Source organism: Chlorocebus sabaeus, chromosome 13, assembly GCF_047675955.1.
Source record: "Chlorocebus sabaeus isolate Y175 chromosome 13, mChlSab1.0.hap1, whole genome shotgun sequence".
Lineage (NCBI taxonomy): Eukaryota > Metazoa > Chordata > Mammalia > Primates > Cercopithecidae > Chlorocebus > Chlorocebus sabaeus.
In genome coordinates this window covers 20100397-20117265 of record NC_132916.1, presented here as the reverse complement: position 1 = coordinate 20117265, position 16869 = coordinate 20100397, and the positions used below count along the sequence as shown (strand labels likewise).

Below are 16869 nucleotides of genomic sequence, written 5' to 3'. Positions count from 1 at the left end.
CTGACTATTACAGTGTCACAGTTAATACACTTATTTCTTATTTCTATAGCCTAACTATGAATATGTTTTTTGTTTTGTCTCTGAGTGGCTTCTGAAAACCTAAAGCCATTATGCAAATATTATTCACTGTGGAGACAAGTAATAGAATTAGATCCATAGAGAAAGAACTCCCATCATGGGTCATGAAATGTCACCACTTGAAGGAGATTTACCCAGTAGCTTCACTTCTTCTTCTTCCTTTTTTTTTTTTTTTTTTTGAGACGGAGTCTGGCTCTGCTGCCCAGGCTGGAGTGCAAGTGGCCGGATCTCAGCTCACTGCAAGCTCCACCTCCCGGGTTTATGCCATTCTTCTGCCTCAGCCTCCCAAGTAGCTGGGACTACAGGCGCCCGCCACCACCCCTGGCTAATTTTTTGTTATTTTTAGTAGAGACAGGGTTTCACTGTGTTAGCCAGGATGGTCTCGATCTCCTGACTTCGTGATCCGCCCATCTCGGCCTCCCAAAGTGCTGAGATTACAGGCTTGAGCCACGGCGCCCGGCCAGCTTCACTTCTTTATAGACATTTCTCTGCTTTGGGGTTATATTTAGCTTTTCCGGAGTTTTTTTTGTTTTTGTTGTTTTCGTATTTCATGTCGTCCTCTTCCTTAGATTCCTTTTTTCATTTGGTAGGCTACTCCCTTTGAATAACTTTTGATGTATAATATGCATAGACGGTAAGCACTGTTATTGCATGTTTGAAAATGTCTGATTTTGTTTTCAAACTTGATTATTTCAGTCTAGATTCAAAATTATTGTTTCTGAACTTTGAAGGCATTGCACCTCTGATACCTACAATCTAGTGTAGCCAATAAGTCTGATGTTAGACTTACAACATAGTTGATTGTGTGTGTGCGTGGGTGTATGTCTTTTTACCTCTTTGAACCATATAGGACTTTTTGCTTTATCCCTAGTTCTGAAATTTCATCATTATCTTTTTGTCATCAGTCCTTTTATTTTTGAGCTTTATAATCTGAAGTCTTCTCTAGCTTGGGATATTTTCTCCTCACTAATATTAATGTATCTTCACCTAGAAATCGAGTAGGTGGATTTTAGACCTCTTGGAACCGATTCTTGCTTTATTATTTTCCTTCTCTTTGTTTTTTGTTATATGTTCTGGAGATTTTCTTGGCTTAAATTTTCCAGCCTACTGAATGAGGGCTTAGCTATATAAATGCCATTATTTAATCCATTAGATTTATGTTTTGGCACTTATTTGTTTAAAATCTGAGAGCTTTCTCATTCTCTTTATTCTTTCTATGAAAGAAGTGTGAATGTCTATGGATATTGCCCTGGCCCTTAAGAAGGTATTGTTCTTCAACGATGATCTTCTTGGATTGCTTAGAATTTTTATTTTCCAGCATCAGAAGCACATACTGAATTTATTAAATTTTAGATAGAATGTATTTATGTTTTCCACCAAGGCCGCAGCTCCGGCTAAGTTAGGTGTCTTATGCCTCCTTGGAACAATTTAGTCTTTCCTACCTCCTGCACTCTCACGTCATTTGTTAATGTGTTTCCTTCCATCTCCCAAGTCTTCTATAAAAGCTAGTCCGATTGCCCTCCTTCCACCTCAAGTACACAGAAGGTTCTGGAATGCCACCCCTCCCCCCAACCACTCAGCCAGAAGCTGATTTTCTCCTAACATTCATTGACCCTTGCTTGAACCTTTCTTCTCATTGCCCCTCCCTCTCTTGCCAGGGTCACTCCTGCTAGTGTAGAATTTCTGAAGTGAAGGTAAATAAAGGTGTCAAGAGGACAAGAAAATTCCCAACCATGAGAGGGAGAGGATGGAGAATTCTGGGGGCAGGTAGAAGCCCCCTTGCCAGGTACCTCTTGTGTAACAATTGCTGTTCAGTGGTGGGGAGCTTACATTTCTACCTCTTACCTAGAGACTTGATTAGACTGAAACTTAATTTCTCAAATTATTTTATGTTCCAAAATTCAGTTCTAAGTCAAAATTATTGAATAGATGACCAAAATAGAAGCCATTAGAATTCTCTTTATATAGCAGGGAATGGAATTATATAACCTGCATGCATTCCTGAAATTTCTTTGTGGTTTGGCTTCAGTAAATTACTACTTTACCTACAGCTTTAAAAGTATATTTAGACTTAAGTTTAAAGAGTGAGAACCACATGTGTAAACATCATTGAATACCATTCTTTTAATGAATGGGGAATGTTATTTATATTCTGTCTTCACTTCCTCTGGAAAGCCCATTTCTTTTGGGAAGGCTTTAACTTATATTGTACTCACCTTAGAAAGTGAAAAGAATTCACTTTAGTATATTTTAACCCAGCCACAAAATTTTCACTGTTGCTGCTGGGACCTGCTTGGCCCCAATCTCTGAGTACAGTGTTTTAAAACTGAACTGTCTTAAAATAGCAAGACAATATATATGCCACTAGAATAGAGGATGGGTATGTTTAAGGGATTCAAATAACTCTTATTAATGCTTTAATTTTTTACAATGCTATGTATTTCTCTAGTTTTCTTTTTTAATTTTTAAGAAATTGACAACATACTCATGAATACATAATAATGTTCATCATCTCCAACATTTTATCATTTTTTGTGTTGGGAATATTCAATATCCTTCTAGCTATTTGGAACTACATATTATTGTTAATTACAGTCATCTATGGTGATATAGAACACTGGAATTTCTTCATCCTGTCTAGCTGTAATTTTATGTCCTTTAACAAATCTCTCCCTATCCTTTTTTTTTTTTTATTTTGAAAAACAGTTTTGCAGTTAGTATTTCAGTGACAATGAGGCAGGCAGGCAGGTGGGTGGGAACCGATGACCGAGAGCTTCCTGGGCTAGCCTGAAGAGTCTGGGCTCATCTACATAGCGATGGGGACCACTGGAAGGATTGAAGCAAAGAACTCCATGTGATCATGCTTATCGTGTAGCTGGCAGGGTGCAAGTAGACTGGGAGGCAGAGCAGAGGGGAGGTCTAGTGTAATGCATGTCGGAAAGCAGTGGAGCCATGGACCAGGCAGGAATTATGGTTCCTGTCCAATTCTGAACTTTTGTCCAGTATCAGTGGTGCTGCCATTAGACTAATTTGCTGGTTATTTTATAAAGAGTCCTTTTAGGGCTGGAAGGGACCTTAAAAGTTTTTATGCAACTGTCATTTTGTAAATGGTAAAAGCCTGAGGAAGTGAAATGACTCCTCCAAGTCAGACAGCTCATTAATAGCAGATCTTGGCCTTGGGCCTAAATCTTTTGATTCCAAAGCCACCGCTTTCCCTGTGGGGTTACCCATCTGGCCCTACCTGCTGTCTGCTAAGCACATGCCCAGGCCAGCATCCTGCCAGTAGGACCTATCACCTGATTGTTGATGGTGCAGAATGTGATATTGACAGACTTTCTGTTTTTTTCTAGTCAGCTCATGACTGACTCTTCTAAATGACTTAATTATAATTTTCCCAACTCTTCCCAAATGCGCAGCCTTGCCCAACTTTTTCAGTAGATGATCTTGACTTCTACTTCTCTGAGCAAATAGAAATCACTTGAGAACACACAGGGCCATGGCCTGCCACCAAATCTACCAAGAACCATCGTGTTCCTGCCTTTGTCATAACAGCAAGTGTGTCCCCATCTTAATTAACACTGGGTCCTGGGCTCTGGGTCCTCGTTCTTCCTATCTTTTCAGGGATGCTTTGACTTACTCTTCCTTTTTCAGTATTTTCAGCCCCTTCCTCTCTAAAAGATCTATCTTGTCACTATTTATATATCATCCGGACTCTCCGATGCAAAACCCTGCTTGGAATACCTACCCCACAATAGCTTTTTCTACTTCCCTCCCCTCAGGCCTTGTGTAAGATACAGGGTGTTTCACTCATCGCCCTGAACTGTTTCCACTTTAGCCCTTACAATTTCCCCAAACTGCTCTCACTGACCTCATACCACTAAATCCAGTGAGCACATCCCACTTGGTTATTCATTTAACAATTATTTGCGAGCATCTGCCATGTGCTGGGCATCTGGCCTGCTGTGGTACACAGAGAAATGGGGTCTCCTGTGGTCTAATGTTGGGGATAGATGTTAAAGAAATACCTATAGTTGCTGAATATTTAGATCAGAAAGTGCAAATCTAACTAATTTTATGGCAGGAGTACTATATGTCAGTTTTTTAGTGGACACTAAATGTCAATTTCATAGTCAAAAACTTGTGGCTAGAGAATGCTCTAGCTTATCTGTGCACTATGAGTGTCCTGCCCTTTAATCTGGGTTTAACTGTACACACAACCAAATGCCTCCACTATTAGAGGCTCTTTTACCTTTTATGTAGTCAAGATGTATTGGCTGAACGTGCGCATAAACAGAATCTGAAGAAATATTACTCTGTTCATGGAGTTAGAAACTAGAAACCATATATATCTATATTCTAAATAAAATTATTCTAAAATAAACAAGTTTAATATAGTCTAAACTGGCAAGATAGATTGAAGAAAACCCTAATGGCTTCTGTGAAGGAAAGCAAAAATATTATGCAGAAGAGATGATCTGTGAGGTTCAGATTCTATGAAAGATTTTTGAAATGGTAATCATATTCAGTTTTGAACCATTTTAAGATCAACAAAATAACTGTGTAAGCACATGTTAGATATGCTAATGAAGGTTTAGTGAAAGTAAAAGTTTTCTCAAGTCCAGATTGAAAATGGCAAGGTGTTTTTGCATATGTCAGTTGTCTCTCTCTTATTTTCCTCATGTGCTACATTATTCAATTTTAACAGTTCCCCTCTTTTTAGAAGTAAAAATGGTCCATGTTAGCAAAACCAAAGGTTTCCAGGAAGTACTGGTGGCTGTAGTGCCGTGGAACGTGTGGATGAATAAATCACCGTTTGGTAGTAGCTGTAAAACGTTTTATTGGAAGCCAGCCCTTCGTATTCATGTTTCCTTTTTCCCTCCCCTGAAACTGAAAGCTCATTGAAATAGCCTCAAGATAGATGTTAAGTAAAAACTCTGTGATATATTTGGAAGTTCTCTTTTTTAAAAACCAATATGTCAAAGCCTGTTTTACTTGACTGATGTGGAAAGGCAAAAAAAAAAAAAAAAAAAAAAAAAAAAAGCAAAAGGAAATTACCTTTCTAAATAGAAAATTTTCAAGTGATGTAACACATTTTTCCATATGTTGCCTGAATAAAGTATATTTTTGCAGAAGCCTGGTTAAAAAAATTGTGCTTCACCATTAAATAAATAGGTGAATACAGATTCAGATTTTAAAGTTATCTCCTAAAATATTAGTTTATTAAATAAGTGGCACAAGAAACCTAATATCCTGTTTCCCTTTATCAAATCTGTTTGACATGTGAGACAGTACAGCTTTGGAAACCACAGCCATCTGAATTCTGTTCATTTGAGGGAATTTTATTATTTTAATTAACATTCATTTTCGCTGCTTGTTAACACATTCTGAATTGCTTGAAGTTATTGACCTAGATTGAAAGAAGCTCTTGAACTCTATAAAAGGTGGTGCTTCTAAATTTTTTCTGCTTAGAAAATGTTACTCAGTTTCTGTGGCTTCCTCCATTTTATTATGTGTAGAATCTGCCAAAACCTTGCTAACTTTCATAATCGCCTTCTTTTTCCCCATTTATACCTGGACTTGAGTATCTCTGGAAAGTCTTGTCTTACCCATAATTTTCCTCCACCAGTATGCTACCAAGACCCAAATTTTAATATCAAAGTTGTATTTTGTTATGCTTTCAGAAATTTACTGTGTAACTACAGTTGCCTTTGGGCATTGTCTTTAATGCTGTGCCAGCTATCCCACTGGCTAAAGGTCCCATGACAGTGAGGACTGAATGTGTTCTAATCATGGCTGCATCCTTAGCACCTGCACTGGTATGCTGTTGGTGTTCAAATGTTGGATGCATTCAAGGCATTTTAGGAGTAGCACAGGCTGCTCAAGTAAAAGCATTGATAACTGTATTACAGCACTTGTGATATAGCTGCTATCCAGTTTGTCTCCTGGTATGTATCCCTTCAAGAACCTGATATCTTAGGCAGTGGCTTAGTATTTTTCTGTATAACCCTAGTGTCTGTAACAGCACCTGTAATAGTAGCGGTACTTAAGTGAAGCTCATTCATTGAAGAAACATTCCCTACATTTTACATTTTTGCCCAGCATCCCCTCCAACTTTAAAAACTCAAGGAAAATAGTGACGGAATTCCCAGTTCTTTGGCCAGCTTTTCTTTATTAAGAGGCCATCTTTGCTGTAAGTATGAAAAACAGAGAGACATACTAGGGAATATGAGGAAGAGGTCACCTACTGGAATGCCTCATCTCTTACTAAGCATTAGAATTAATTATCCTTTGCCAGGTAACTATGCCAATTTTTAGTCTGTTTAAAAAAAAATAGGAAATAGTAAAAATATAAGGTCTGGACCGTCAAAATTTGGTGTTGGGTTCTTGTTTGTCTGCTTTTAGTTTCCTTTTTAAAAGCTCACAGTCAACTTACCATGAAATCTAGCCCAGATTCTAGAAGCATCTGTTTTCAGTGTAACACATCTTAATAATGTAGTAAGAACCTCAAATCAATCCTGCCTCATATTGGTGTGTGTCCTATGGAACCTAGGAATTGATACAAACTGGAAACTGAACTCATCTTAAAAGCTCAACTCATTTCATAAATTGTATTTACATGCAGCATGTGGTGCCTGATGAGACAGGCAAATATAATATACAGTATCTGGATTGAGTGGGGAGAACCTTTCTTTTGACAAATCTTTCCTAATATATCTGTCAAAGCACCACTGAAAACAATTCAATGGATTAAAAACTGCTTGATGTATGTAGCTTTTCTAAAATGTGAGCTGTGTTTCTAGAAGATACCATACTTCATTCACTTTGCAATTCCTCATGCCTGCATAGTGCCTGGCTCATACTAGGCATTCACTACATAATTGAATCAAATGATGAGTAAAACTCGTATATGTACTGGTTAGGAGACTAAGAAATATCAGCTACCAAAAGATTTGTACCTCTCCTGTGTGGTTTCCACTCCCAAATTCTAGGATTTTTCCCCCTAAGTGATTGACACCCACTGTATTTTTTTTTCTTTCAAAAAAAGAAATGGCCATTTGCATATATTATATTAGAAATTAAAATTGACTTGGATTACAGGCATGAGCCACCATGCCCGGCCGACAGTGTTTTTTGTATTCTTCTTATTTTTGCAACTTTTCTTGGTATTTCCAAATATATTCTTTTAAGTTAGTAATATCCTTTCTAGAAAAAATCAGGATAGTTTTTAAAAGATAACTTCTCCACGAACAACAAAAAGATCCCTAGAAATACATCTCGTGAAAGATCCATGAGACCTTTATGTAGAAAATGGAATAATTTTAACTTCATTGGAAGTTATTTTTAAGGATCTAAATAGTATGGAGAGGTAACATGTTCATAGACAATATCATTATTATAATATAAAGATGTTGATTTTCTCATATGTAGATCTAATGCAACTCCAATCAAATTCAACATGCTTTTGGTGGAACTTAGGTTAATTCTAAAATTTATACGGAACAAAGATTCATAAATAGCCAAAATAATTCTGAAGAAGCACGTAGAAGGATTTACCAATGTTATTTATATTGTTACAAAATCATAGTTACTTAGGCAGTGTGATTTTGGCAATAGGGATAAGCAGTTAGACCAATAAAATAGTAGTCTTGAAACAGGCCCACATTTCTATAGAATCCTAATATATAACAGATGTGCATTGCAAATAAGAGGAAAGAATAAATTAGTAAGTGACTCTGGGGTAATTGGTTATCCTTATGGAAAAAATGAAAATGTATCCCTGCCTTACACATATACAGTCATCAATTTCTACTGGATCAAGGACTTACATGTGAAATTACAAAGTGTTTAAAAGAAATATATAAGAATATTTTCATGTCCTTGGGATAGGAAAAGAATTTCTTAAACAAGACAAAAATCATTAAACCATAGACATATGTAACTGCATTATATTTAAGATCCTCTGTTGAGAGTGAAGATAAATCATAATCCATAACAGACCTGTGGATTTATATATTGAAGAATATATGAAGAACTCCAACAAATTCATAAGAAAAAAACAATTCAGTAGAAAATGGGCAAAATGCATGAACAGATTTTTCACAGGGAAGGAAACATGAATGCATATGAAAATATGCTCATCAACCTCATTAGTAGTTAGGAAAATGCAAATTTAAACCAATTTAATACCATTCCACACCCAGGAGAATAGCTATAGCTATAATTACAATTTTGTAGCATCAAGTGTTGGCCATAATGTAGTGTAGAGCCAGTGGAGCTCTTATACACTATAGGTGGAGTGTAAATTAGTACAATTCTTGAAAAACTTTAGCATTACCAGTAAAGTTCACCATGTGTGTGATGAACAGCCTAACACTTTCAATTCAGATAAATACAATGTAGAATCTCCAGCACATGAATACAGAAGAAATGTACAGCGTTGCTTTTAGTAGGAAAAAAACCCAAACTGGATACAGTGTACAGGTCCAAACACTAGAACATATAAATATACCACAAATTATTCAATAACATACTATCCACCCGTGCAAACAGTTGAACTACATGATTGGCAAAATAACATGGGGAGATCTCACACAATATTGAGTGGGAGAAAGCAAGTCACAATAGTATATGTACAAGCCTGTTTTACAGTTCAAAAGCACACAAAATTTATCAGAATGGGATTTCTCCATGTTGGCTTATCCTCGAACCCTATGTGTTTGCAGGATGGCTGCAGCAGCTCTCCCCTCTCTTGTTCTTATCTAATAGTGGGAAAAGTTCTGTTTCCTTCTTCATAAAACCCAAAAATTAGATCTCGGTGGCACTGATTGGTCTGGTGTGGGCCATGTGCCAATCCATGAACTAATCACAGTAATTAGGGGGATGAAACATGATGAATGGCTTAGCCTAATTAATGTCATTCCGAGCACATGGGCTGGGAGTAGGGCAAGGGAGAGGAAAATGTTGGTGTGAATGCCAGAAGGAGGGTAGATGGATGTCAGGCTTCAAAACCAACAGATGATGTTATTCCACCCACTTCATAGAAGCCAGTTTGTATTACACAAGCCATTGTTACTTGCTGATGTCTATGAATGAAATGAAACAGCTCAAAGAAGGGCAGGTAGAAGCAAGAAAGGGGTTTCTATGTTGCAGTGGATGTAGAGTCACAAGTTACCTAGCTGACATTCCCAGATTGGAATGGACAGATGTGACATGGCTCTTCAGGATGGCAGGTAGGAGCAGCAGCAAGAATCTATTCCAAATAGAGATTATTTTGAGATCTACCTGATCAGATTTTATATCCCCTCAAAAATATTCCCTTTGTTTTCGTGTACTTGACCATCTTTGTTACTGACTTAAAATCATATTTTCTGGAAACTCATGGGAGGAACATTGATAGATTTACCCTTTTGGCATTATTAAGTTCGACACTGATCTGAAGTCCTGTCATTTCTGGTAGCCCCTTATATGGATTTCTCCCCTCACTTTGTTTCTTTTACAAAGTTCATGTGTTTTACTCAAGAAATAACACATTTTGTGCTTATGAACAAATGTATCGGGCTCCTATATATCAAACAATTGACATTTTCGGGAAAATGTTTATGCTTTGGGTCTTTGCATAGTCGGTATCATATTTAGAAGTGTTATTATCAGACATGACTTTAAATCATTCTTGTTTAAGCCACGCCTAACTCAGACCATTAAAAGCCACTTTACCTAGTCACATAGAATAACAATGGCCTTTTATTTTGTCCTACATATAAAAAGCAAGGTTGGTCTTTTTCGTGGGTAATTGTTGTTAACATTCATTCTAGAATAACTAGAATTGATCCACAGTTATTGTCAGGACACATAGCTTTGAGTCTGTTGTCTAAAATTAAAGGTAAGCTTTTTTTAGACACTGTAGTTAAAAGGACATGGTGATACATTCGTCTCCTTTTTACAAAATCAACCCTGACATTTTATTTATTTTTATACTCAAACTCACATGAGTTGTGTTTTGCCCATATAACTTATTTTAAACATCACCTTGCTTATAGTGTGGACTATAAGTTTAGCATTGTTCTTTGGCCAAAAGCAATAAAATGTGACCTGTTTCACCGTGATTCAGTGAAGTGCAGTCAGCATTTTCTCTTCACAAATATAACACTGATGGCTATTTTTAACACTTCCCCAACCTTCAGAAGTGTAATGAAGTTTTGACGTGAAATTCTATTTGGATTTAATGTCCTGAGTATAATATATTAGTGGATTTTGCACTTAAGGCCAGATAATCAAATATTCTTAATGTTTTTTTAAATCCTATTTTGAATTTATAGAACAACCTCTGAGGTTCTCAAGTATTCGCCTATAAATAACATTGCTGATTGTAAAAGCCCTCTTGCTGTTCTCATATTCCTATAATAACCAAAATTATAAATTCATTGGTTTACCTCATATTGAATTTCCTAACTAGACGATGCTGTTTTCTTTTTTAAAAAAAATACATTTGCATTTTTCATCATTTCTCATGAGGGAATCATTGTCTAAAGATTACTTTAAATGTCTTCTATATAGATTCTTTAAGCATTATTTTTCTGAATATGATCTATTTTCAGACTGTCTTCATTTTCATTTGTTTATGACTCATCATTTCTGCCACTGGATTAAAAACCAGTGCTTTTTAAATAGCTTGTTTTAAATGATCTTAACCTTTACTATTTCTAATAGGTTTTAAAAAGATGTTTCTTTTGTGGTATCTTTCTAGGTACTCGACCTCGTCACCTGCTGATGGAGGTAATTTGGCAGTTCATTTTCTTTCACTGTTGCCCAGTGAACATCTTTTATTCCTGACTTTCAATAAAAATGTCTGTTGATTTCAGGTCTTCTTAAAAATCATGGTAAACTATCCTATTTCTCCGTGCACTGAGAGATGACCGTATGTAGGTGCTGAGTTTACCCCATGCCATTTTGGCATCTTTGAAGATAAGAATAAGTGTTGATCTTCTGTGACCTATTGATAGGGCGTAATGGATCTATTTATATAATATTTATAGAATAAACCTTATCTATGTAGATGTGTTGTATACTAGAAATTGAGTTTTCTGAGCACTTAATTTAGGGCTCTTACATCTTATCTAAGTCAAACATGCCTCTTTTCTCTCTGTACCTTACCAGATTTGTGCTGGCTTTATCAAATTGGGGAGCCTCATTTTTCCTCTATCTTGAAAGCTTTTCATATCGTTTGGGAATTATCTAATCCTTGAGGTAAACCATATGTATTAGTTGTTTAGCCTTTATATTTTTGGTTCAGTGTTGATAATTAAATATCACCTTATAAAACGGTTTCCAATGAAATGTTTGAATTTATTCACAGGATATTTTTATATAGTATTCATGATTTTTTTCATCCTTTCCATTTCTGTGATATAGTCCTCTAATAATTCTAGTTTTGTGTTGGATTTTTAAGACCAAATTTGTCAGAAATCTGCCCATGAAGTATTTCGTTCTGCAATGAACCATCTACTGGTTTTTAAATATTATTTAAATCACAGAATCCTGCTTTTGTTTTTATTTCTGTCTTGCCTATATCATATTTATTTCAGACTTAACTGAGCTTAAACATTTAATTTTTTTATTCCCTTCAATGAAAAAGTACTCGTGTTACAAATGAAACTGCATTGCTTTTATTCCTCGTATGCAGAATAAAATTAGCTAATTTTCATTATCCCCACCCATTTCCCCATTTTTGGTGATTTGACCTAGGGTTTCAGACCTAGGTGGAGCTAATTATAGTAAAGCTTTTTATTAAGTTTTTATTTTTTTTTCAAAAATTTTGGAAGCCAGCACTCTAGTTGGGCTGTTTTTATAATAATAGCACATTCTGTGCCTGCCTTTAATGTTCCCCACCAGTGCTATTGTGTAGCTACCGTTTCACTCTGAAGTTTTTCTTTTGATTCATCCCTCAATCAACTGGAATATATCCGAGTAACTTTTTTTCATGAAGATACCCAGCTGAGAAATTTCTAGGCACTTTTTTTTTTTTTTAATTTTAAAACTCTGCAAATGTTGAAATGTCTGTGGTTCTTTCTTTTTAAAAACAGTGACCAGGCTGGGCACGGTGGCTTATGCCTGTAATCCCAGCACTTTGGGAGGCTGAGGCGGGCAGATCACCTAAGGTCAGGAGTTCAAGACCTGCCTGGCCAACATGGTGAAACCCTGACGCTACTAAAAATACAAAAAATTAGCTGTGTGCGGTGGCATACACCTGCAGTTCCAGCTACTTGGGAGGCTGAGGCAGGAGAATAGCTTGAACCTGGGAGGTGGAGGTTGCAGTGTGCCAGGGTTGCACCATTGCACTCCAGAATGGGTGACAAGAGCAAAACTTTGTCTCAAAAAGAAAAAAAAGAAAAAAAAAGAAAAACCAAAACAGTGACCAGAAAAACTGCAGCCCCAAATTTCACCAGATGTAAGCCTCACCCCAATGAGCTCAACCCCTCAACTCTCCTGCACTGATGGAAAGTGAGAACTCAGGGAAGAGTGGCTGTGGCCTTAGGCAGTTGTTGGAGGACTTGTGTTTTGGAGCTAGGGATGCTGTGGTGGACAAGGACTGAAATCAGAGCCTCTCCTTCCATTCCCTGCTTCATGGCCTCGAGTTTTCTCTCTCTTTTGTTGGGGGAAATTCTTCCTGGCTTCTGGCAAGTCACTGAACTCCTTTGTTTACAGAGCTGTTGTACGTTCACGTCTCCTTTTGAATTATCAGAGTATTTCAAGGGACAGGGAAAAATCAAGGATGATAGGACATCAGTAACTTTCTAATACCACATCCTGTGAATCTTTTCATTTTTGAATTAAATGTTTATGATTATTGCTATAGGCCTATTACAGTCCAGTAGCATGATATGGCCTTTCCTGGGAAAATCCTGGCCTTTGGGCATCTAGTCTTCCTTTTAAACCACTTAAAATTAGCCCTGATAGCTCATCCATGTTCCATTAAAAGAATTCTGGAAAAGTAATATTTAAGTAAACAGCAATTTATTTTTTGTTTTAACTGCAGGTGAAGACTGATGAGAAGAGTCTGTGGGTGAAGACATTGAAAAGGTTTCAGCTATACAAGTGAGCTCTTTTCATTTTTTTGCCACTTCAGTATGAAACATATGTTAAAAGCTTAACGTATTCATAATTTCAGTTTGTTGGGTATTTTTGTATAAGTGTGCTCTGTAAGTCACATTTTTCGATTTTCAAGTATAGCAGTCCCCCTTATCTGTGGGGATATATTCCAGGCACCCCGTGGATGCCTGAAACCATGGATAGTATTGACTCTGTATGAACTGTTTTTCCTATACATGCATATCTATAATAAGATTTCATGTCTACATTAGGCACAGTAAAAGATTAGCAACAATGAATTATAAGATAGAACAATTATAACAACACACTGTCATAAAAGTTATGTGAATATGGTTTCTCTGTCTCTCAGAATACTGTAATACTTTCAGACCACAGTTGACTGCAGGAAACTGAAGCTGCAGAAAGTGAAATGACCTATTAGAGGAGCTACTGTAGTCATTTTTTTCTTTTTTTTGAGACAGGGTCTTGCTTTGTCACCCAGGCTGGAGTGCAGTGGTACGATCTCACCTCACTGCAACCTCCTCTCAATTTGAAGTGATTCTCCTGCCTCAGCCTCTGGAGTAGCTGGGATAACAGGCACACACCACCATGCGTGGCTCATTTTTGTATTTTTAGTAGAGATGGGGTTTCACCATGTTGGCCAGGCTGGTCATGAACTCCTGACCTCAAGTGAGCCACCCACCTCGGCCACCTAAAGTGCTGGGATTACAGGTGAGAGCCACCACGCCCAGCCCTGTAGTCTTTTTTAAAACAGAAAAATCTATTCCTAAATAGTCTTTATACCGGGCACAGTGGCTCACACCTCTAATCCCAGCACTTTGGGAGGCCAAGGTGGGCGGATCACCTGAGGTCAGGAGTTTGGGACCAGCCTGGCCAACATGGTGAAACCCCATTGCTACTAAAAATATAAAAATTATCTGGGCATGATGGCACGTGCCTGTAATCCCAGCTACTCAGGAGGCTGAGGCAGGAGAATCACTCGAAGCAGGGCAGCAGAGGTTGCAGTGAGCAGAGATTGCACCACTGCACTCCAGCCTAGGGGATAGAGCGAGACTCTCTCTCAAAAAAACAAAACAAAACAAAAGTCTTTATTTTGTATAGAATAATGACAAATATTGTTACCAAAGGATAAAAAATTAAAGAAACTGCGTACTACAGATGAACATACACAAAAACTCACAATGGAATCAGTGTAATCGTTCATGACCCATTTCAGAGGCATTTCTTCCCACTGGCCTTCTGGTGTTATTGAATTCATCTTTAGGTAACATTTTAAATCCTTTTCATTGGCTAGAAAAGTTCTGCGCTTTTTTTTTTTTTAACTTATTTTTCTTTAAGATTGAAAATCTCATTTTAATTTGGTGGTGGTGGTGGTTCTTGAAAAACCACAGTGACACTAAAAGGGAAAGGAAGGAAGAGGAGATATGCCTTTCTGTTAGGTCCAGGCAATTATTTTACTCTGTTTCTTTCCTAAGTACTTTAATTTATCAGGCTCTGACCACATTATCAACTATTTGTCAAGGCCTGCAGTGGTAAACTACTGCTACTCAATCATACATCAAATGCTTACTAGAGTGTTAGGAATAGATGAAGAAATTTAGTCTGGTAAGCACAGTGGTATCACTTTTTACTGATAAAAAAGTTTATATTTTCAGCTGGGTGCAGTGGCTCATGCCTGTAATCCCAGCACTTTGGGAGGCAGAGCGGGATGGATCACGAGGTCAGGAGTTTGAGACCAGCCTGGCCAACATAGTGAAACCCCTTTGCTATTAAAAATATAAAATTAGCCAGGCGTGGTGGCACATGCCTGCAATCCCCGCTACTTGGGAGGCTGAGGCAGGAGAATCCCTTGAACCCAGGAGGCAGAGGTTGCAGTGAGCCGAGATCACACCATTGCACTCCAGCCTGGGCAATGAGAGTGAAACTCTGTCTCAAAAAAAAAAAGAAAAAGAAAAGTTTATACTTTCAATTTTATACCAGGTCTTTTTTTTTTTTTTTTTAACCAAGCAATAATGTAAAACAATTAAAAGCTTAAGTGCAACAATGGGTTAGAGCCTTGCCTTTAACACACAAAATAATATTGCTTTATTGGAGACATAAATATTTAAAACACTGAACTGTTCTCGAAGTACTCAAAGTTATTACAAAGACAAATAGTATTTTAATAGAGTCGAGATTACTTTGCTTGTATCAGAGTTCATCAGTGCTTTGCTAACTGGTAAAACAATGGTTTTCTTACTGCAGATTTTATTACTGGCAAGAAAGTCCCAGAAGTTCTTTTCTCTAACTTATGACTAGAATACTGAGTAGCTTGAAAATCAATAGGTCCTGGCGTAGAGCTGACTTATTCATTAGTCACAGTGCTCAGGGCCCGTGATACTTTTCGGTGGCCCATGGAATTGTTTTAACTTTATTTTTAAAACAGAAGAAAAAAATGAACATAGTAATAAGGAACATATAATATGGAACCTAGCTTGGATTATATTTGTCTTTATACCAATGCAGTTGTAAAATTTAATTTAATATTTTTTCGTGGAGGAAGAGGCTCACAAAGGCCAAATTGTCCAAGGCCCACAAAAGTCAACATGGGGCCCCACCTGTGTTATAGGTCAGGCTCACCCCACGTGTGTGTGAGATTCAGTCATTTGGATGCATTAAAAAAAAAAAAAAAAAAAAAAAAAAGAGTAAACAGGCCGAGCACAGTGGCTCACGCCTGTAATCCCAGCACTTTGAAAGGCCAAAGCTAGCAGATCGCTTGAGCCTAGGAGTTCGAGACCAACCTGGGCAATATGGCAACATGGTGAGACCCCATGTCTGCAAAAAATACAAAAATCAGCTGGATGTGGTGATGAGCTCCTGCAGTCCTAGCTCGGGAGACTGAGGTGGGAAGATTGCTTGAACTCAGGAGGCAGAGGTTGCAGTGGGCCAAGACTGCGTCAGTGCACTCCAGCCTGGGTGACAGAGTGAGACCCTGTCTCAAAAAAAAAGAAAGAAAGAAAGAAAAAGAGTAAATATTTTCTGTTTTAGAAATGATGATCTTCTCTTTAAATGAGTCCATAGATATATCTGCTCATAAGAGAGATGCATGCTTATATCAACAAAGGAAGAAAGAAATGGCATGTTGTTAGGCTAGATTGCTCTAGTTGTTCATTCTGTTTTCCTAAAATCAAATAAATATTTCCCTGTCCACACTCATTGGTACTGTTTGCTTTGTAATATGACTAATTTATTCGGTACTACAAAAACTGCTAGATGGATAGATACAAAGGTAATTTTCTGAACAAAATTGTCCCCACATTTTGTTCTCTGTGCCTTCTTGTCCAGGGTTTCAGCTACCCTGGTTCTTTGATGGAAGGGCATCAGGGCAGAGCCACCACTTAGGGCAGACAGCATAGGACTGCCCGGGTGACAGAAAGATGCATATTCATGTTCCAAGGCACGTCCAGGCACCGGGTGCTGAGGGCGCCCTGATCTTTGCTGTTCTTGCTAGCATTTCCTGAGCCTCTTGTGCTGGTGAGTGGGATAACAGGATAGTGGCATGCCTTTTATTAAAGACACCAAAGATTAGAAATGATATATTTTCCAGCCTAGATTTTGCCATTGCTCAGCACGGCTGTGCTCTGTAATCCGTGGTGCCTTGTGGCCCTTCTGTGAGGCAGTCCTCTTCTCTGGAGGGTAGGCATC

The 16869-nt window shown here is 37.7% G+C and overlaps 1 protein-coding gene across 4 annotated transcripts in view; it reads left to right on the top strand.

The window, feature by feature from the left end:
- PLEKHG1 (pleckstrin homology and RhoGEF domain containing G1) overlaps positions 1-16869 on the top strand; it is a 245373-nt gene that overhangs the window by 38246 nt on the left and 190258 nt on the right. For all 4 annotated transcript variants that reach the window (XM_008007562.3, XM_073022357.1, XM_073022356.1 and 1 more), the window contains exon 2: positions 13112-13170. The gene's annotated coding sequence lies outside the window, so the exon portion shown is untranslated. The remainder of the gene's footprint in view (positions 1-13111; positions 13171-16869) is intronic.